General features: G+C 35.2%; 1 protein-coding gene across 3 annotated transcripts in view; it reads right to left on the bottom strand.

Moving 5' to 3' along the window:
- The window catches only part of CFAP299 (cilia and flagella associated protein 299), a 601,665-nt gene that overhangs the window by 308,244 nt on the left and 270,745 nt on the right, over window positions 1-22,676 (bottom strand). The window lies entirely within an intron of this gene.

Raw genomic sequence — 22,676 nt, 5'->3', positions numbered from 1 at the left:
AAAGTTGGAGGTCTCACATTTCCTGATTTCAAAACTTACTACAAAGTAATCAGTGTGGTACCAGCATAAAGAGAAGTATAGACCAAGAGAATGGAATATAGAACCCAGAAATAAACCCTCACATGTATTCTCAAATGATTTTCAACAAGGGTGCCAAGACCTTTCAACAGAGAAAGAATAGTCTTTTCAAATGGTGTTGAGAAAACTGGATATCCACATGTAGAAGAACAAAGTTAGACTCTTACCTTAGAGCATAATCAAAAAATGAACTCAAAATGGATCAAAGACCTAAACATAAGATCTAAAACTATAGAATTCTTAGAAGAAACAAAAGGGGAAAATCTTCATGACACTGTTTTTGGCAATTATTTCTTAACTATGACACTAAAAGCACAGACACAAAAAGAAATGTAGATAAATTGGACCTTATCAGAATTACAAATTTTTATGCATCAAAGGATATTATCAACAGAGTGAAAAGACAGTCCACAAAATGGAAAATATTTTCAAACCATACATCTGATAAGGGTTTAATATCCAGAATATATAAAAGAACTTCTATAACTCAACAGCAAAAAAACAAACAACCCTATTAACAAATAAGGCAAAGGACTTGAATAAACATTATTCCAAGGAAGACATACAAATGGCCAATAAGCACATGAAAAGATGCTCAACATCCCTAATCATTAGGGCAATTAAATCAAAACCACAAAGAGACACCACTTCACACCCACTAGGATGGCTACTATCAAAAACAAACAAACAAACAGAAAATAACAAGCATTGGCAAAGATATGGAGAAATTAGAGCATTGCTTGTGGGAATTTAAAATGGTATAGCCACAATGAAAAACAGTAGAGCAGTGCGAAAAAAGTTATATAGAGAATTGCCATATGACCCAGCAATTCCACTTCTGGATATATGCTCAAGATAACTGAAAGCAAGGACTTGAACAGATATGTTTACACCCATGTTCACAGCAGCATATTCACAACAGCCAAAAGGTGGAAGCAACCCAAATGTACATTGACAGATGAATGGATAAACAAAATGTGGTATATATATATACCATGGAACACTACTCAGTTTTAAAAAGGGATGAAATTCTGACCATGTGACAACCTGGATTAACCTTAAGGACGGTATGCTAAGTGAAATAAACAGTCACAAAAGGAAAAATATCGTGTGATTTTACTTGCATGAGGTACCTAGAGTAGTCAAATTCATAGAGGCAGAAAGCAGAAGGGTGGTTCCGTGGGGCAGGGGCTAGCTATTTTAGAATAGGAACTTATGGTTTAATGGGTACAAAGTTACTGTTCGGGAAGATGAAAAAGTCCGGAGATGGATGGTGCTAATAGTTGCACAACCATCTGAATATACTTAATGCCATTTGACTGTACTGTTTAAAAAAAGTAAAATAGCAAAATTTATGCTATGTGTATTTTACCACAATATAAAATGTTGGTCAATAATTCCATTCATATCTCAGTAATCCTTAATCAAAACCATGCATACGTTCAAAATATTTAAATATTCAAGGTCCAAAAACTGAAAGCTAAAAACTGTGGGGATACAAAGAAAAAAACATAAACGATTTCTTAAAGAAAATTACAAAAGAGTAGAACAGAAAAAAATCATCATGTAAATAAATGAATTCCAATGTATAAAACGATAAGAGAAGTAATAGAATTTGAGTGATCTAGGAACTGGAAGATTACATTTGTAAGGGTGAGGTTAGGGCCGATTATGGGAAGAAAATGCAGAATAAAGGCTTGACCACAGGAAATTCTGGTTTAGGTATGAATAACAAAAGCAGTCCTGTTTGTCTGTAGTACAGAGTAATGGAAGGATAAAAAGAAAATAAAAGTAGATGAGCTGATCTTGGAGAGCCTTGAATGCCAGACTATGGAAATTGAAGGCAAGCCAGTCATAAGAAATGTTCAATCACTCTTCATCCCTTGGGAACTTTGATGTTAGGCTTTCTGCTTCAGCTGTCCAAAATATCAGATGGTACCATCAAGGTTTGATAGAAGATATGGTGCTTGGTGAGTGTGACTACTGCATCTTCTTGCTTAGCTCCTCCCTATTTGGAGGTATCTATGTCACATGTAGAAATCTAGTTGCAAAACAGTCTAGAAATATGTAATTTTATTATTTTCCGGCATCTAGAATTTGAGAAGTCAAAATAGAAAGGGGCTGGAATGGCTGTTGAATGAGATACTCTGCTATCAGTATTGAAAAGCTAAAAGTGATAAGCTTTGATGAATATTGTGGGAGATTAGGTTAGAAGGAAGATACTATCTATAGGATGATGTCCATGTTCCTGGCCTTTTCAAGTAGTAGTGGGGAAACACGGGGCTTGGAATAGGGGTAAATGAAAAATAATAAGTTCTGTTTTGGAGAAGCTGAGTTTAAAGTGTCTGTAGATCAACTCAGTGGAGATTTCCAGCAGCACTTGATGATATGGTTCTGGAGTTCATAGGAGAGAGCTGAGATGAAGAAAGATCTGTTAGCCTTGAGCATGAGATGAAAACTTGGGGAAAAAAAGAAGTACCCAGGGTAGAGTAAGTTTAATAAGAAAGGAACATACAAACACAAATAAAATTCAGATATATTTAAGAGGCTAGCAGTGACATGAGATGCTGCTATGAAAAAGTACCAGGTCTGGAGTAGGAGGGAGAGTTAGAAAAAGGCAAAAAGCTTAAATGGCTAATACTATCGAATGCTACAAAGAGAATTCAATCAAGTCTTAGAAGTGAGCAATAGATTTAGCCACGGTAAACAATTCTAACCCCAGATGTCTCATAATTTTGAGACATACAAGTAGTATATTAAAAAATATTTTAATGATACTTTTGCATTATCAATATTTAGAAAATATTTTTAAAATATTGATAATAATTCAAAATCATTTTTCACTTCAAAATTCATAATAATGGGTATCAAAACTATTTTTATACTTTAAGTGTTAACTTTCCTTCCAAGGAATCCTTTAGCATTTAGAATCTTCATGGAATAAACAAGATTACTATAGATGAAAGTTACATGTTTTCAGCAGTAATTTAAATAGTAGATGCTGACCCCAAATACAAATGATAATCAACATTTTTCTTTTTGTTTGGAGATTTTTTATGAAAAAATCCAAAGCTTTTTTTAAATAATAAATTAAAATTTAAGTTAATAATAAGGTACGCTCAGAGAGGTAACATTTTCAAAACGTTAAAAATTTAAAAAAAATTAAAAGGAAATAATTTAAAAATAGAAGAAATGTATGGCTGGACAGACACAAGAATTGAATAAAAACATGAAAGCTAATGAAAAGTCACAAAGTTCTAGCTTTGTCCTAATAACAAGAAATATATGGCAGGGAGCACATTAATTATTTCACATGGCTTTGATAAAAGCAAATGACTATCTTCAATAACCCAAAATTGTATTAATAATTTTGAGGGGTAATCATAAAAAAACTAAATAGAATTTTTTGGAAACTGTGAAAAGGAAAAATTTCTCTACCTTTTGTCAAAGAATTTTCTAAAAATTTTCAAAGTGTACATTAAGTAACTTAAAATATATCTCAAAGGCCCCATAACAATAATAGTCCATTTTGTACAGTATCAAAATGCAACAATAATAGTTCTGCCTTAAAAATGTTCAACGCAAACTGAAATAGCCAAGAAGATAAAGTCACACTTTCTTTTTAATCGGAGCTGAGCATTGGTCTATGCATATTCAAAATGATGCTGCACAATTTACTGCAGCTGCTCATTTTGAGCAGATGAGAGGAAATCATTAAAGCAACTTCAAACCACCTGACTTCCACCTTCAAATAGAAGAAGTACGTGGCAGAGAGCAGGGAGATGGTTTACATGTCAACAAAGGGAAGAGGGTGACAAAATGTAAATTTCTTTGTGATATCTGCGAATGTTTTCATAAAACGCAGCTGGCAGCTTTCCAGCTTTCCTTGAAGGGTCCCCACGTTTATAATTTCAGTAGCTAAAATCCACATAATTACAATTTCAATTTCAGTTTGAGGATATTGTTGGTCTTCTTTTGTGCCTGATCAACTGAACAGCTGTCTTCAAGTTGAAGTGTCTACTCACTGTTTCAAACATTTTAAGGAAATAAAATGAAGATAATATTTGGGACTACTATTAAAAGGAAAAAAATATTCTCATGCCCTTGGAAGATGAGGGGACTGCTTTATTATTCGCTCTTCAAGAATGATACATGCAAAGCATTTGTGAAGCCAACACAGCTGCAGGACCCACTTACCATACCAAGTCTGTCTACCCAGTATCCTTTCTAGCTTTTATATAGATTCAGATTTAAGACACATGAAATGTATTTCCTGCCATGATTCCAGAATATATTGGTTTTTAAAATAAGTATTTCAGTGATATTGTATCAGGTACCAATGGAAGATAGCTTATCTTAGTACTTTTCAGTGTCACCTTTACTTCATAGTAAATCCTTTCTTTCTATCCACTATGCTAGAGAGACTGTTTAGCAAATAATTACTGGAAATGATAAATGGACAACTGATATGTTATCAATAATTTAATGGAAAAAACTTATTCAAGTTAATCAGTTTCACTGAAAATCTTCACTGTCTTTCATTAATTCTGTGCAGAATACAAACTCCTAGGACATTATTTTTAGAAATAAAAGTAATAAGTTAATATTGATAATTAGGTGGCATTGCCTAGAATTCACCCTTAATGTCTTTTATGAAAATATTCCCTTGGTCGGGGGGGCTCTGACTAAAGGGACTAGGAAACAGAAGTCTTGGAATATTTCTTACTTATATAAGTGGAAATATCTATTATTTTTTAAAACCAATATTTAGAATAATGAATATAAAATTGCACAAATTAATAAATTAGTGCAATATAGGTGGTGTATCTGTGGACACTCTTACATTTGTGTGCTTACTTTAAATTTCTATTGACATTTTATCCCCAGATAATCATTCATTTACGTCAGAAAACTTCACAGTAAGATTAACCAGACCTGAAACACAGCGTGACCAAAAAGCTGAAAAAAGGAAAGAAACCAAGAACCATAAACACATTATTTAGTATAGGGTTTGACAAGACCTAATAAGAACTATCAGGTCTTTGGAGCACCGCAGAATTTAAGAAAATTCCATGAGCCATCTACACTGACCAGTAAATACCACCTAAATACTTGCCATCTAACTTTATGCCTTTCTTTTTGTGCCTCTCTTTATCCTAAGAACATAATGAATCACTAAATATGCTTCATCTTCCTTGAACATCAGCAATTAGACAGATACACATGAACCCAATAATGTATTAGTATTGTTGATCTTCTTAATCAGCTTTCAGAAGATGTCTATCATTCCCCAGTACTCCAACATTATGGAGCTTTATAATCAGGTTAGCCACAATTTGAAGCAAATCTTATACCTGAAATGGAGTAACTGCAACGAGTGAGTATCTGGAAAAAAAAAATCAGCTTAATGCTTGCCTATTGCATTCGTATATAAAAATGAATTCTCCCTAATTAGCACACTATGCATACCCACATCTACATAACAGACATTACTAGTATGTGAGCAAATTGGACACAGACTTCATGGCAGTGAATAATTTCATAAAACACTCACATGAAATGTTCAGCAAGAAAAGAACACTACATGGCTGTCCAATTTATTGAGAAAAAAATATCTTAGACTATGAAAAAATTTCAATATTGGAGTGTAATAATTCAAGTGATAAACTTCAAATAATTATAGTGAAAATCAAATATAAAAACGAAGTGTTTCTTGATGCCATCATGAATATCCACCTTGTATCATGTAAAGTATTATACAACTGAGTAACCACTTTTGAGATAGTTCTTAATTTTCCCTTTGCTTTCAGGATGTCAGCTGTCTCCTCACATTTTTTTGTCTGTGCCTACCTCACAAGTACTTTCCTCTAGGAGAACTGGGAAACCAGATAGTGAAATTTATTATACACTATATTTAAATTAGATGGTCAGGATTATGAATAGCCCTTTTTATATTGTCAAAACTTTTAATTTTATCCTGCCTTTCCTAAATAGCATATATTCCATAACTATCCTAAATTTATGCTATTTTATTAACCTTTTAAAGAATATGCACTATAAGTAAAATTAAAACACAGAAGTATTTTAAGTTTGTGCCATTTTTGTTTATTATAAATAGATAAATATATACATATATATTTATTACTTTACTAACATGGATGTATGTTTAAACACAAATCAAATATATTTTTAAAGGATGCAATAGAGATGAAATATAGAATTATTTTTTAACATTTTTATTGGAGTATAATTTCGTAGTGTATATATGTCCATGCCACTCTCTCACTTCGTCCCAGCTTACCCTTCTTACTCTCCATGTCCTCAAGTCCATTCTCTAGTAGGTCTGTGTCTTTATTCCTGTCCTGCCCCTAGGTTCTTCATAACCTTTTTTTTTTTTTTTTTAGATTCCATATATATGTGTTAGCATATGGTATTTGTCTTTCTCTTTCTGACTTACTTCACTCTGTATGACCGACTCTAGGTCCATCCACCTCACTACATAAAACTCAATTTCATTTCTTTTTATGGCTGAGTAATATATATATATGTGCCACATCTTCTTTATCCATTCATCTGTTGATGGACACTTAGGTTGCTTCCATGTCCTGGCTATTGTAAATAGGGCTGCAATGAACATTGTGGTACATGACTCTTTTTGAATTATGGTGTTCTCAGGGTATATGCCCAGTAGTGGGATTGCTGGGTCATATGGTAGTTCTATTTTTAGTTTAGAATATTTTTTAAATAAACATGCTTCATTTCCCCTCCCCCCCAAATTTACATCTAACACTTTGTAAAATAGTGCTTTAAAAATCTGGTTCTAAATTTGGATTAGCTGCCCACTTGCTCTTGATGTCTGTCAGAACTGAAAAAAGATAACCCACAAACTTACTTAGATGCAAGTAGAAAAGTTACAAACCAAGATGCACTCACTAAATCATGACACTCATTTTTCAATTACATCCATAAATTACACAATTTTTTTGGTTAAAATTCAGCTAGCAAATTTTCATCTTCTCTAATGTTAATTTTTTTCCAGACAAATTAATTGAAAGATATTAGATATTAGAGCTTTTATCTACTTTTTAAATGTCTTTTATTTAATCTAGTCTCCCTAAAGGAAGATTTTCCTCACTTAGAAAATTTATTCAATGTATTCATCATTAGTATCATTCCTAATCAGCAGGCTTTCTTTCTTTCCCACCCTCACTTTCTCCTTTCTTCCATCCTCCCTCCCTCCCTCCCTCCCTCCCTTCCTTCCTGCCTTCCTCTCCCCTCTCCCTTTCTCCCTCTCTCCTTTTCTTTCATTTTGCAGAAATATTTGTTAGTTTCTTGTCCATTTTCTGAAGGTTAGTTTAATTAAAACTAGATATTATAATCAGTAAATCCAATTAACTTGTCACACATGAACTGCAATACGTTAATATATGCTGAAAGGAAGAAAATAAGTAAAGGTACCACTAGCCAATTGCTAGAGTTTTTAAATTCCAACTTGCTCCTCAATATATCTTGTTACTGTTCATAACCAATGGCCATAGACTATATAGATTGAATGAAAAAAAAACAGTGCCAATCCAGCCAATACATATTTTAATACTAATAAAGATTAATTTCTTCCTAATTTTATATATTCACAACAAACACAAAATGTTCTCAGCACAAAAAAGAAATTATAATTATGTGATGTGATAGAAGCAGTAGCTAAAGCTACAGTCTTAATCATATTGAAATATATAAACATATCAAATCGACTTGTGGTACACCTTAAACTTACACAATGTTATATTGTCAATTATACCTCAATAAAAAATAAATTAAAAAACCAAATATAAATATAAGTGTTAATGTTTTCTTCCTGCACTACACTGGTTTGTCTTGCCCACCCTTAAGGTTTGCACTTTGGAGACCACTGATATAGACATTGAGGAGAAATGCTTTTTGAACAGGAGGATGATATTGATAGATCGATGTTCTAGGATGTTCACTCTGTGTAGAGAATAAATTTGAGTAGGCAATATGATAGGTCAATAAGGTCATTTGTAATTTTTAATTTGTTACTACATACATAATCTAGCTGAGTAAAAATGAAGCCCTAAAACTATAGCAGTGAGAGGGAAGGAGGAAAGGAAACAGATGGCCAGGGTGGAGTCACTGGAAATGAATGGGGGGACAAGTTCAGGGTGCCTCCTATGACTCTTTTCTGCACCATTTGGCAGTAGCCCTGCAATTCATCAACACATAGCACAGGAAGAGGAGGTTTAGGGTAAGTGTGAGGAATTATGCATCCACTTTAGTATATGTTTGCTATACAAGTAGGGCATGCAGCTGAATATAGAAACGTGGAGCTGAGAAAAGAGGTTTGGGATAAAAATTAGACATCATTTCAAAGTTTTAAGTTGACAGCAGAAGCGTGGGCCATTGTCTCTGAAGGCCATCGATAACAAGAGACAAAGGAGAGAAGAGGCTCTATGTCTTTTATTAACAATTTTCATATAGTATTAATGTTTTAGACTTGTCTATTCACCATTTGGAAAACATGGGGGCCTGAATCTGAGACTCTATGGCAATAGGGCACATGTAAGATAAGTAACTTGGGAGTGAGTCAGGTTTAGAAGCTCAAGCTCATTAATATGCTTCTTGGAGAGAACTTACCCAAGGTATTTTGGCAGAGAAAACTGAACAGCCATATCAGGAAGGCATCCACCAGAGAGCAGTGAGAGAGCACCAGAGGCAGAACAGAAACACAAGACAGATAGGAAGGAGGTCAATACAGTGTGGAAACGTGATGGGGGAAGGGGAACCAGACATGAAGGAAGTACCTGGCACACAGGACACATTCAGAAGTATTGACTATCACTGTATTTATTTTAGATACTTTTGTGATTTCAAAAATCATTAAAATATTTTAATAGCTTCTTCAAACAAAGCCTAGGCATAATGTATACATAAGGGATAATAATGATAATAACAACTTGTGTAACCACCACCACTTTGAACATTCTCAGTAACTTGTTGCCCCTATTTACCCTATTCACACTCCCTTTCCTCTCTCCCAAAGGTAACTACTAACCTAAAATTTATGTTTTTCATTTTTTACTTTTCTCTATAGTTTTGCCAAATATATAAATACATATTTTCTAAAATATTGTTCATAAAATTTTTGTACTTGGTGAAATTTCACCGCATGCAGAGAATTCACTTGATGAAGTATTTTTGGCACTGTTGAAGTTCTATATCCATTAACAACAGTATTTCATCATCTAAAATGTACAGTGTCCCTTCTAATGGGAAACATTTATTGGCAATCATGCACTGAGTTTCAAGTTTTCATCAGATGAAAATTTCATTGTGACAATCACAGCCTAATTTGTCTTGAGTGTTTTGAGAGACTTAATCATACCACTGACTTTTTATCTCCTAGCATAAGTGTAGATTTTCATCTTCATAGGAATTCTCTCTTCTGTTCTATTCTCAAAACCACCCAAATACACTAATTCTGAGTAGAGTATGTCCTAGATTTTAAGAGCATTATCTTTCTTTTAGAGAGAATTCATTAGCCCCAGAACATTTTTAAGGCCTTAAACTTGCAACTTAAGTGAATCCTCAAATTCATAAATATATGGACTGTTTAAATAGGCTTTGACTTTTTCCTGAATGAAATTGAATAATATGTAGTGGATTAATATTTCAAAATTTATCTGAGTGCTTTTTCCTTTTATGTGCCCATTTACAGCCCCATACCACACACAGACCCCCCCCCACACACACACACGTGCATACACCTAACAGCCTAGACAAAGAAGCAAGATATTTAGACTAGACAAATCAAATTATAAATATCTACATTTCAAAAATGCCATAAACAAAATATCAAAGCAAGGGACAGGATGAGGAAAATATTGGCAACTTAAATGACAAAAGGTACCGTATAAATTCACAGAAAAGTACATTAATGTGCAATTCACAAAAATATAAATAGCCAATAAATGTAAAATATGTTCAACACCAAAGAAATGATTTTTAAGCAGAAAACTACAAAGAATAAAAATAACAAAAACAATGATGAAATAATGATGCTACCTAGGATGGGAGAGTTTAGAGAAAGTAGGCATTTAAACTGGATAGCCCTTTCACACTATGAATCAAAAGCCTTAAGACACTTACTGCCTACATCCTTGTACTGTCCTCTAAGAGATGGGCACAAATATTTAGGTCTCAGGTAGTTCACCTTCATGGTTACATTAGAGGCAACATGAACAGTGTAAATGCCCACCACAGGTGACTAAATAAAATATGATATATCAATATGATAACATTTGTGTAAGCCTTAAGATCCCGTTCTTAAAAACTGATTTAGAGGACTTCCCTGATGGTGCAGTGGTTGAGAGTCCGCCATGCCCAGTAAGTAGATCCGAAATATGGATCCATCAAAATGAATTAAATTAAAGTTAAATTTAAGTGTCATCTCCCCTATGAAGACGCTTCCCTACAGGCAGAATTAGTCATTGTTTCATAGGTTCTCCCATAATACTTCATACCCTTCTTAACAGATGTTCCATAAATTAACAATCAGTGTCATTTGCAGACTCAGGCAACGTCAGTGGCTCAAAAAAGACACTTACTTAAAAGGTCCAATGCCTTGGCCTTCAGGCAGCTCCCTCCCTCCCGATTCCAGGACCAATCGCTTCTACCCTTCTTTATAAGTATTTTCCGCTTCTCTTGTACCATCCTTTGCTGAGTTTCCTCTCTGCAATTTCCTTTCCCTCTATCTGCCAGAAAATTTTAAGACTGAGTTTAAACTTACTTCCTATGTGAAGTCTCCCCTATTCCCTTACTGGGAAGGAAGCCCACCATCCACTGATTTCCTTTGTATCAATCTGATATTGTCTTGTTCCTACTCTTCTTTCTAGAGAGCCCAGGCAGGATCTGAATCACTTTTGAACATTCTAAAATAGAGTATTTGAAGCATATTTTGATAAAGAAATACTTTTTTGATGAAAACTTATATAAATCTCCCAATATATTAAAATGTGCCTTAGAATTTCTTGTTTATGTTTGCATTTATGATCTTTACTTATTTTGTAGTTAATCAGTGAAAACAATGAGGCTGTTTTGAGAGACCTTTGAAAAGAGAATCTGAGTAACATTTATTTTCATGCCTAACAGCTGTACTTTTTCACTTATTTCTGAATTTTCTCTAGGTTGTACAATAACAAAAAATCATGACTCACACAATTAAGCTGCAAATGGTAATAGATTTTTAACTCCTTATTTTTCAGTCTCAAGATCTTTCAATAACATTGCCCCAGAGCATGAAAGAGGAATAAAAGGAAATGTCAAAGTTGAATTATGCTAGAAGGCCTCTTCACTGACAGACTGGTAAGTAGTCTGTGTGTCAAAAAAACAGTTAAGGAGAGGATTATGAAAGGATACAAACAATTTAATTTTTCACGTAAAACATACAAAGGTCCATATTGTGGCCGTTTAAAATTTTTTTTTATTGAGGTATAGTTGATTTACAATGTCGTATTAGTTTCAGGTGTACAGCAAAGTGAATCTGTTATACATATACATATATCCACTCTATTTTAGATTCTTTTAGATCCTTTTCCCATTACAGAGTATTGAGTAGAGTCCCCTGTGCTATACAGTAGGTCCTTATCAGTTACTTATTTTATATATAGTAGTGTGTATGTGTCAATCCCAATCTTTCAATTTATCCCATTTTAAAACTATGGATAAGCCTTTTCTAAGTAAGCAGCTGCTCCTCAGAGCTCCTTATGTATCATCTATAAAGTCTAGTATCTGTTTCTTTAAAACATGACAGGAACTCAAAGATATTTAGAAGCAACTGGCACATGAAAATCATCTAGATTTTTATGATTCTTTTTCCAATAATTTATAATTATTTTTTCTACACCTAATTTAACTGTGATTTTAACCAAAACTTTCCAAAGCATTTACCTTACTTTTCTTAGAAACAACATTTCTTTTGCTCCCGTATTTCATCTCCTATGTAACACTCAATTACGTGAACAATTAAATATTAAATTTAATGTAATGGTAAATAAGAGAACAACTAGCATACACAGGTAGGGAAACAAAAATAAATGGCTCTTGAGTGGCATGGACATATATACAGTAACAAACGTAAAATAGATAGCTAGTGGGAAGCAGCCACATAGCAGAGGGAGATCAACTCGGTGCTTTGTGACCACCTAGAGGGGTGATATAGGGAGGGTGGGAGGGAGGGAGATGCAAGAGGGAAGAGATATGGGAACATATGTATATGTATAACTGATTCACTTTGTTATACAGCAGAAACTAACACACCATTGTAAAGCAATTATACTCCAATAAAGATGTAAAAAAAAATAATAAAAAAGTAATAAAATAAATGGCTCATGATTAGGATACAGCACAGCTAGAGGGAGCAGGAGTGCACAGGGCTGCAGCGGAGTATTTCACTAACTTTGAACACCCATCCTACCATGGGCTTTCAGAGGAAATGGATCATTTCATAGTCCAGTGAGTCATGAAATGTAGATTTAGAGGCTTTCTACTGTGCTAATTACTTAACAATATTTGGAATCCCTGTTAGAAATATAAACTGGAGAGGAAACATAAAATACATGTGAAATCTATCTGTAATGCCATTTTAGTACTTGCCGTTAAAACATTATTTCATGTTATTCAACGGACAACAAAGATAAGACCATCCACCAAACAAATGTATCTGAGACTTGACTGATTTTTAATTGAATTCTATGCGAGTAAGTTGAATTGATTAATTAATGTTCATTGACTCCCAAAACATGCAATAAACTGTGCTCAGTTCAAGAAATATACTGATAAAAAGATCCATTCCTTTATAGAACCTATATTCTTCAGAGTTGTAGTCTCTAAACTTATTGTTCACACATGTCTACCAGTAAAAATATTTGAGGATTATATATATCTCTTTATTTATAAATATATGCTTATCTATATAATTATCTATGTACATATATGCATATATACACATATATGCATGTTTATATATGTATATTTATAAATTATATGATGTACATCTGTACATATTATGCTTTATGAAATATTCACAGTCAACTTTGGATTCCATGGTTCTGAATGTAGGAAAATTATTTGTTACTTCCACCATTTTACATAAGGGGACATGCACAGAAGTGAGTTTTTCTTTTTAACATGACCAGTGCAAAGATACAGTCATCCATTTGATAAAAAATTTATCAGATGAGTCAACTGCACCATGATTGAGAGTTTATTCCATGGTCTACACCAGGGGTCCCCAACCCCAGGGCCATGGAGCAGTACTGGTCCACAGCCTATTAGGAACCTGGCACACAGCAGGAGGTGAGCGGTGGGCAAGCGAGCAAAGGTTCATCTGCCCACCTGCCACCCCCCATCGCTCGCATTACTGTCTGAACCATCCCCCCTCCCCGCCCCGTCCGTGGAAAAATTGTCTTCCATGAAACTGGTCCCTGGTGCCAAAAAAGGTAGGGGACTGCTGGTCTACACCAGAAATAAATACACCTGTCTTCATAAGTAAACAAACTGGTGGACCTAAAAAATTTTACAATGCACATGAGAGTTTTTTAAATTATATTTTAGGGAATGTTCACAGAGTTTCTGTGAAACCCTAGCATTCACTAGCACATGGTTTGAAGGACACTGTTCTCTGGTCTGGGGCATGTAGGTCCACTGTCTGGCACAGACGCTCTCTCCATAATATTTATTATTTGACACGTTATTTTAAGGAGAATTGTTCATATACTTTAACAATAAACTACTCCTACACTTCATTTTCCAGTGCTTGGAAATATTTATATATTCAAAAAACTGAAAAACCTAATTGAAATCCAATTTCAAGTCTTTTTTTTTTCACTCTATATATTTCAAAATCACAGTGTCAGATTGGAGAATATAATATAAAACCAAAACATTATTAAATAATTAAGAATATTTAATATTATTAATAATATTTTTAAATATTATTAACCCATTCTGCATTTATGTTACTTTATTAGCACACAAAATATGGCTTATAGTTTGGAAGGAGAAAAAAGAGGGAGAGGGAAGAGACAGGGACAGGGAGAAAAGGGAAGGTGGAAAGAAGAACAAAACAATATCAAGAATTTCCACGTTATCTGGAGTCTAGGATTTAGAGAAGACAGTGAATATCACCAGTCAAAATGCATTGTTTTCCAGGAATGAATATGATAAAACTGTGACACATGACCTTGTTTTCTGATAAAACTTTCAAAATGATTTGGATTGCTTTTTTTCTAACCTTTCAAAACACTCAGAAATTAAAGTGGCTCACACAGGAGATAATTAATTAAATGTAGAATTTGTAAACATGAAACTGAGAATAAGACTTTTTCTGGAATAAACTGCAGCACTCATATTCTGGGCAGTAGATCTATTGTAATCAGCTGATGAGAAATTAGGATAATAAGTCACCAGCAATCAACAATTTAAATTGGATGCAGGAAGCCAGCATTGGCATGGTGCTGTTTGGTGACAGGAAAGACATCATGGGAGAATTTCCAGGCTGACTAAATATCACATCTGGGTGAAGCATGTCCACTCCTTTCTTTTTCTTTTTTTTTAACAAATATTGCATGGGATGAAGGAATGTCAAGGCAAAACTTTCTAATACAGATGCAGAACACATGCATTTGTGCCAGCTCAAAGCAAGATTACAGACACTGGAGGCACTGTTGTGGTTTGGCAGTTGAAATCATCCATTTTCATTAACTTGTGGTTCAAAGATACAACCGCGTTTAGGAAAGGATGCTGCCTTTTCGGTGACTGTGTGTTAAAAGCTCAGTCCTAAAAGCTAAAGAGTGAAACAACCACATGTTTGGAGATCATGCTAAATTTCAAATATTTCGGACTGAAAGCAATTCAACCACAGTAAAAACACAGGTTCTAAACAAACATTCTTTGCAGATAATGTCTACCAAGCACTTTCCTCATTTTTACTTGATATTGTTTGTGAGAAAAGGCACAGCCAGCACTTAACCTTCCGAGTCACGAAGGCCTTGGAAAATATGCCAAGTAATAGAAAGAAACCCACACAATAGAAGCCAAATGTCTCTTCCCCACCTCAAAAATAATCCAAGTGATGGGAATACATTTCAAGCACCCAGAGAGCTATTAGTTCTCCCATTTTTCCTAGTTATTTTACATTTCATAAGTTAGATGACTTGCAACTGACTGTTGCAGGGTGACCTAAAGAAGTAATTAATTCAGCTTCTGAATATAACATTAATTTAAATCAGCTATAATTCTAGGCAGTTACTTGCATTATATAAAGTCAAACCTCTTGCTCTCAATGTCGTCTACTTGGATAATGGCATTCTAATCTTTCAAGGCAAAATAAAAGTCAGACTACCTCTACAATATAGAGGGGAGTTTTCCCTGGCAATATGATTTTTGACTAGTATGGGTTTGGGAAGTGGAAGATAATTTTTCATTTTCTAGTTGGGGACACAGGTCATACTTTGCCCAACAAAGGGAGCTGATTAAAGGCGGGGACCCAGCAGCACCACTCTGCTGTGGGATGCTTCCCAACTGCACAGCTCCAGTCACACTGAACAAGTGTGGCATCAGGAGATTCACCGTCACATGTGGGCTAGACATAGGGGAAAAAATAAGCCCTAATTATGTCCCATAACCAATTTATTTTATTCTTTTAATTCTCCTGTGTTTCCAAACTCATACACTAAACTCTTACTGTACAAGTGTGATTTTATTGGAACACCTAAGAACACATCAGAAGAAAGGATATTCCTGACCCCGTAGCCTCATGCTACTCATATCATGTTTGCTTTGACATTCTCTCACTCCAATTACTTTATAAATATTTGACACCCCACTCTACTCTCTTTTTGTTGTGTGTGCGTCTAATTTGCACACATTTTCTAGGGTGAACCCATGTGTTAGGTAGAATAGTGGCCCCAAGAGACACTCACATCCTGATCTACAGAACTCAAGAATATGTTGGTTACTTGGCAAGGGGGAATTAAGGTTAGAGATGGAATTAAGTTTGCTAATCACTGACTCTGAGATGGGAAGCTTAGCCTGGGTTATCTGGGTGAGTCCAATGTAATCATAAGGGTCTTTATAAGTGGAAGAGAGAGGCAGAAGAAAGTAAACACAAGAGATGCAGCATGGGAAACATGCAGCCCAACATTCGGAGAGGGATCACAAACCAAGGAATGCAGGTGGCCACCCTAAGCTGGAGATGGCAAGGAAACAGATTCTACCCTTGAAACTCTAGAAGGAATGTAGCCCAGCCAACACCTTCATTTTACCCCAGTGATACCTGTTTCAAGCTTCTGACCTCCAGTGTTTTAGAATCATGAATTTGTGTTGTTTTAGCTCACTAAGTTTGTGGTAATTTGTTACAGCAGCAAAAGGAAACTAATACAGGGAAATAGAAAAAACCAAAGTGGATAAAAGATGCTAAATATCGGACTTTCTGAAGGCTCAAACTGGGGAGAATCCACTTCCAAGCTCATTCTCACAGCTTCTGGCAGGATGAGATGAAGTAATTCATGGGCTATTGGACTGTGGGCCTCACCTCTTTGCTTGCCGTTGAAGTACAACTCTACATCTGGATAAATGATAGACATCTCTCTGGTTCCCCCTCTTCTGCCTCTGTGTGTTACAGTTATAAGAACTATAAGTATTTTAAAGACCCTCAACATTTGTTGAGATGGCAAACATTGGAGAACAGTGTTGGGAAAGATGCGCAATTCAGCTTGAGCAATGTCAGGTTTCCAGTTTTGATCTAATGAAGAGTATCTGTATGTAAAGTAGGTACTCTGGAACTCAGGGAGGAAGTCTGAGCTGGAAGACATAAATGGGGTAAGATTTCTGTGGGAGAATGTTGTGTCACAGAAGCTAGATTAATAAAGTCTTTCAAGAAGGAAAGCAACAAACACTGATGAAAGATCAGTGAGAGTGGAGGTGAAAAATACTTCTGCGTCTAATATCCTTTTTTCTTTTTTTGCTCACAGTTTTGCTATGAATTAGGCATTTTAAAAATTATTTCATTTCATAATGAAGCATGAGAAATATTGCCCTATGAAGTTAGGCAACAGGCCCAGAGTCATACATAAGCCCATTACAGGGCAGCAGCTGCCTCAGGCATAAAATTCTTCCAAATAGGTTGCAATATCCACTTAAGGAACAGAAGTTGGCATTCTCTAAACTTCTGAATTAGGCTTCATAGAACACTTAGACAAATACTTATTATTGTTTCCTTCAACCCAATTACCAACTGATCTGTAATTCCATGGGGATGCAGGAAGAAGAAAATAGGATAGTAGTATGAAAAGTCCAAAATATGAAAAAAGTCAATATAGTTTTTTTTATAAAAAGAACCATAAAATTGAATTGTTAAGTCTGGTTTCTGGTGTTGGGTGTGTTACTGAAGGATGATATTGAATAATTCAGTCTCTATACCTGTTTTCTCTTTAATTTTTAATTAAATAAAAGTATATTCATTATCATCAGTGAAACAGTGAAAAGATATGTAAAAACAAAGCTATTAATCCCTCCATCACTCTTTCATTCTCATTCCTCAAAAGTCAGTTAATGCTAATAGCTTACTATGTATCCTTTTGCATTGATTTTTCATATTAATAACATGATATACAAAAATATACACAAGACACATGCTTTGTTTTTATAAAATCTGGGATCATAATAACTACATTACCCTATAACTGGCTTTTCTCACCTGACAAAGATATATTGGAAATACCTCTAGTCCAGTAGCTATAGAGCTAACAAATTTATTTTCAAATAACTACATAGTATTCTCCAGTGTGGATGTACCATAATGAATTCAACTACTTCCCTATTGATGGACATTAGAGCCATTGACACTATATCTTAGAATTTGCATGATGCAAAAATCAATATCTCATACAGATACTAAAGCAGCCTGTATTGCCTAATGTTACAAATATCTTTCAAAAGACATATTACATTGTAACATGAAAAATTTCTCTTTTTTCCTTTAAATCTATTATAAAATAATATGTTTCTGATTATTGATGAGAGTTACACAAAAAACTCATTCTCAGCTAATTTCCTTGATTCTTATTTTTCTGAAGCAAAGAGAACTGAAGCAGTAAGAACAGAACTTCCATACGTTCCCTCAATCATACCTACCAATCCCTTCATCTGGACCCCAAAACTCTGTTTTCCCTTATCATACAGGATGAATCATCCATCTTCCTATCCAAGAGCCAACTCTCCAACTTGCATGCTGGATGCCATTGTCTCTCACCTATTCAAAGACATTGCTCTAGAATTCTTCCCTTTACTTACTTTATCATCACGTTTCCTTCTCTAGTGGATTTTTCCATCAATAAACAAATATCCTACAATTTCATCCACTTCAAAGCAGACAAGCCAATGACTCCATGACCCCTCTTTCCTCTCTAGCCACTGGCCTCTTTCTATACTCTTCATTATGGCAAAGTCTTCTGATAAATGGTAGGGTCTTTCACACTTATTCCCTCTTCTTCTTTTTTTTATTGGTCCCACTCCACTCAGGTGTCTATCCTCACCCTTCTCTTCAAAGCAGCTCTTCATGAAGTCACCAACAACTTTCATCTTGCCAAATATAATGACCATTTGTTTGTCTTCTCCTTCCTCTACCAGCAGCATTTGACCCAGTAGGTCACTCTCTCCTTCTTTAAACAATTCCTTTACTTCTGCTCCAGTTTAGCATCTCTCTGGATTTTCCTCCTATTTCATTCAAGTGTCCTTAGCTGTTTTTCTACCACTAAAATGTAAGCTCCATGACAGGAGGGTCTTAGTTTCTGTCCCTTTTATTAACTGCTTAATATCCCAGCACTTAAAGTAGGGTCTGGCATGTTGTAGCCCATGTAGTAGGTCTATGGTATGCTTGCACAACTATTGACTTTTCTCCAAATTACCAAGGTAGATACTGGTAATTTTGGCACAGTGAACCTCAAGAGTTCCTACTAATTTGTGAAATGTCTAAACAATTGATTATATTCTCTCATAAATCAACTTTTCTCCTGACTTTCCTAGTTCAGTTAATAATGCCAACATTCATTTCCCTGCCTGGCTAGATTATTCAGAATAGTACTTAAATCCAAATTTAATCAGTTGCCAACTCCTGTGAGGTTTTATGTTTACTGTATCCCTTCCAACTGCATCCCTTGGCCTCTATCCTTCCATAGTTTAAATTACTCTTCACGCTGTTAACAGATTAATTCTCCTAGAGAGAAGATTTAGAATGATAATTTGCAATTTATAAATTTTTTAACTCCCTAAAAACAACAGATTAAGCACAAACTCCTTAGACTGGCCTTTAAAGGCCCTATTAAATGCAAACCCATCCCCCCTCCATTAGCTTCATTTAGTTACCCCTAAATATCCATGAAACAGAACCATCCCTTTTTCCTGAAGTAGGTACCTGTCATTGATTTTACAAGTTCCTCGCTACCCCAAATGACCCCTTCATTAAGTATTTGCCGAATTGTACTTTGCTTGATTTCAGCTTACACAGATTCTCCCTATCCCATTTGCTTAACTCATATGATACTTTTTCCTGTTCAGCTCAATGATATGTGAATGTCCCCCACTGTGTGGCCATATCCATGTGATGCCCTTTCTACTCTTTCTTGTTACAATCATTTGTACTTTCATATGAAATGTAAGCTGTGGGTAGATTTCTTATTCATGATTAAATTCTGTATAGCACCTAGCACAATACCTTGTACAAACTGTATAGTTATTTTTAAAAGTAATTAAACTAAGGTGATAAATAGGGCAAAATGTTGTGCAATCTCTGGATAAATACCACTGTGATATTGGATTTAAAAGAGAAACTTTATGTAGCCAAATATGCTATGATGAATATATTAAATTTGCAGAAATGACTTTTAAGTTATAGATATGATGATATATCTGCATAACTATACTGATTTAGTTTTTAAAATGCTTTGATGATCAAAAAATCAAGTCTTTCAAAATAATACTCTGTATAATAAAATTTTTCAAATTCATGTAATCCATCTGATATCATATTTAGCAGTTATTAAATTTTTCTATCTATAGTGACAGACTTACCCAGAAAATTTAGCTAATGGACATAGCATATTTATTTACATATCCCATTAATACCTGCATGGAAATGTAAAATATTTTTATCTAGATTTTGTTGAGCAAAGTATGGATGATATTCCCTAATGATTAACTGCAGAGGTTGTCACTTTCTATATACAGGGGACCACTAATTAATCTTGAGTAACCCTCTGAGACACAGAATGTAAGCAATGTGCACACAGGAGAAGAACAATAATTCACCAGAAAATAGACACAGATTAAAAACAGACTACATTTAAACAAATACAATGAGTATTACAGGTGGTATCTAGTGTCACTACTGGAGTTCGCTTTGGGGGAATTATAAAATTCCCAGGACTAATCCTGAAACATGATTACATGTGTTTCTTAGCACTCCGTGGAGGAAAATATGTGAAGATGAATTTGGGGCTGCTGCTTAACTAACCACTGGCAATGGGAATACTCTGAGTACTGCTCTGTTTTCACAGGCTAATCAGTATTAAGCTCTGAACTTGAGATAGGGTTACTGTGCCCAAGGGCACAAGACCTGAACAAAACAGGTGGCTAATTAAGAGGAAAGAAGGGTAAACCTCATTGGGTAGGCAAGCAATGCTACAGGCCAAAATGACCTGGTCTCAGTCTACTGTTCCAGCTCTCATCTCCTCTCAGCCCTGACACACCCACACATATGCCTCTGGCATTCGAGCAGATCTAAGGACTCAGCATTTTCCTAGCTACTGCATATCAGAGCTGGATTCATGAGCATACCTCCCAGCTGTCACATAGTGCCCTGGACTCAGAAGAGCCCCACACTTGGTTTATTTATTTTTTTATTGTGATAAAATAGACATAACATAAAATTTACCATTTTAATCATTTTTAAGTGTACAGTCCAGTGGCATTAAGTACATTTACATTGTTGTGCAACTGTCACTGCCATCCACTGCCAAAACTTTTTCATCATTCCAAACAGAAGCTCTGTATCCCTTAAAAAGTAGCTTCCCATTCTCCCCTTCTCCAACCCCTATAGCCACTTGTCTACTTTGTCTCTTTGAATTTGTCTACTCTAGGTACTCCCGTATAAATGGAATCATACAGTACTTGTCCTTTTGCCCATACTTGAATACTCCACTGTCACTGCCTTGAAATTCTTAATAATTTTAGAACAAGAGCATCTCCAGTTTCATTTTGCACTGGTCCTCTCACAAGTTATGTAGCTAGTCCTTCTGTGAATAATTGTAATTACCTCCATCTTCTCCACACCAAAATCATCTCCATGTCCTTCTAAGCTTGACTTAAATTTCATCTCTTCTATGAGATGAATAACAGACGATACAGCCCACTACACTCCTTAGAGTGTTTGTATTTACTCACTGATGGCACTCTTCACATTGTATTGTGATCCTTTCTTCTTAAATCTGTCTTCCCAGCTAGAGGAAATGTCTTACTTATCCTTGTATCCTTCATGCCTGGTGTAGTTCCTGAATTGTTCTCCCCCCGCAAAAATGTGTATGTCGAAGCCCTAATCCCCAGTATGATAATATTTGGAGATGGGGCCCTTGGGAGGTAATCAGGTTTAGATGAAGTCATGGTAGGGGGTTACTGCACTCATGATGGGAATACTATCCTTATGAGAAAAGAAACCAGAGAGCTTGTCCTTGTTCTTTCTGTTGTGAAAAGACACATTCAGAAAGTGGACATATGCAAGTCAGGAAGAGAGTCCTTATCAGAAATCCACCATGCCACCACCCTAATCTCAGACTTCTAGTCTCCAGAAAATGTGAGAAAATAAATTTCTGTTGTTTAGGTCAACTACTCCATGATATTTTCTTATGGAAGCTCAAGCAGACTAAGACAATCTGATACAAACTGAGTGCTCTAATATGTTCACTGAATATAAGAATGGCTGCATGCTCCCATAGTGGATCACAATTGGCATTTTTATAGGACTTTAAATTTAGTAAGAACTGATGGGGAAACGATAGAACACTGGGAAATGTGATAGCTTTGGTGTCCAGACACTCTAGTCAGGGACTTGGTCTAATCACTGAAACTGTGAGCTGTAACCTAGCACTTATATTCTCAGGAAAGCATGACCCAAGTCTTAGACTCCATGTGTTAGTCATCCAATAGGCGTGCCCTAGTGTTTCTGATTCTGGAAGTCTCTAGATCCCTTTTTTTGGAATAAAAAATAAGAATAAGGCTACCTTACTTGTTTGTACCTTTCATGTCCGCCTTGTATTCTCATCTGGGGACCTATGACTAGACCTAAGAAGGATGGCTAAATAGGTTTCAAAGCTTATATCAGTATAGTGCATGATAATATATAAATGTTGAAGGAAATGTCCTCAAATTGGATCCCTTTGGCCTACCTTAACTCCTTGCCACACCTCAACAAATAAACTGAATAAAAGCTCTCCAAGTAAGGAATTAAATTAGTACTGTGCAGAGTCTAC

Source organism: Aethalodelphis obliquidens, unplaced genomic scaffold (genome assembly GCF_003676395.1).
Source record: "Aethalodelphis obliquidens isolate GAN/ISIS:26980383/991018 unplaced genomic scaffold, ASM367639v1 scaffold59, whole genome shotgun sequence".
NCBI classification, from domain to species: domain Eukaryota; kingdom Metazoa; phylum Chordata; class Mammalia; order Artiodactyla; family Delphinidae; genus Aethalodelphis; species Aethalodelphis obliquidens.
The sequence above is the reverse complement of the archived record's forward strand: the minus strand, read 5'-3'. Positions and strand labels throughout refer to the sequence as shown.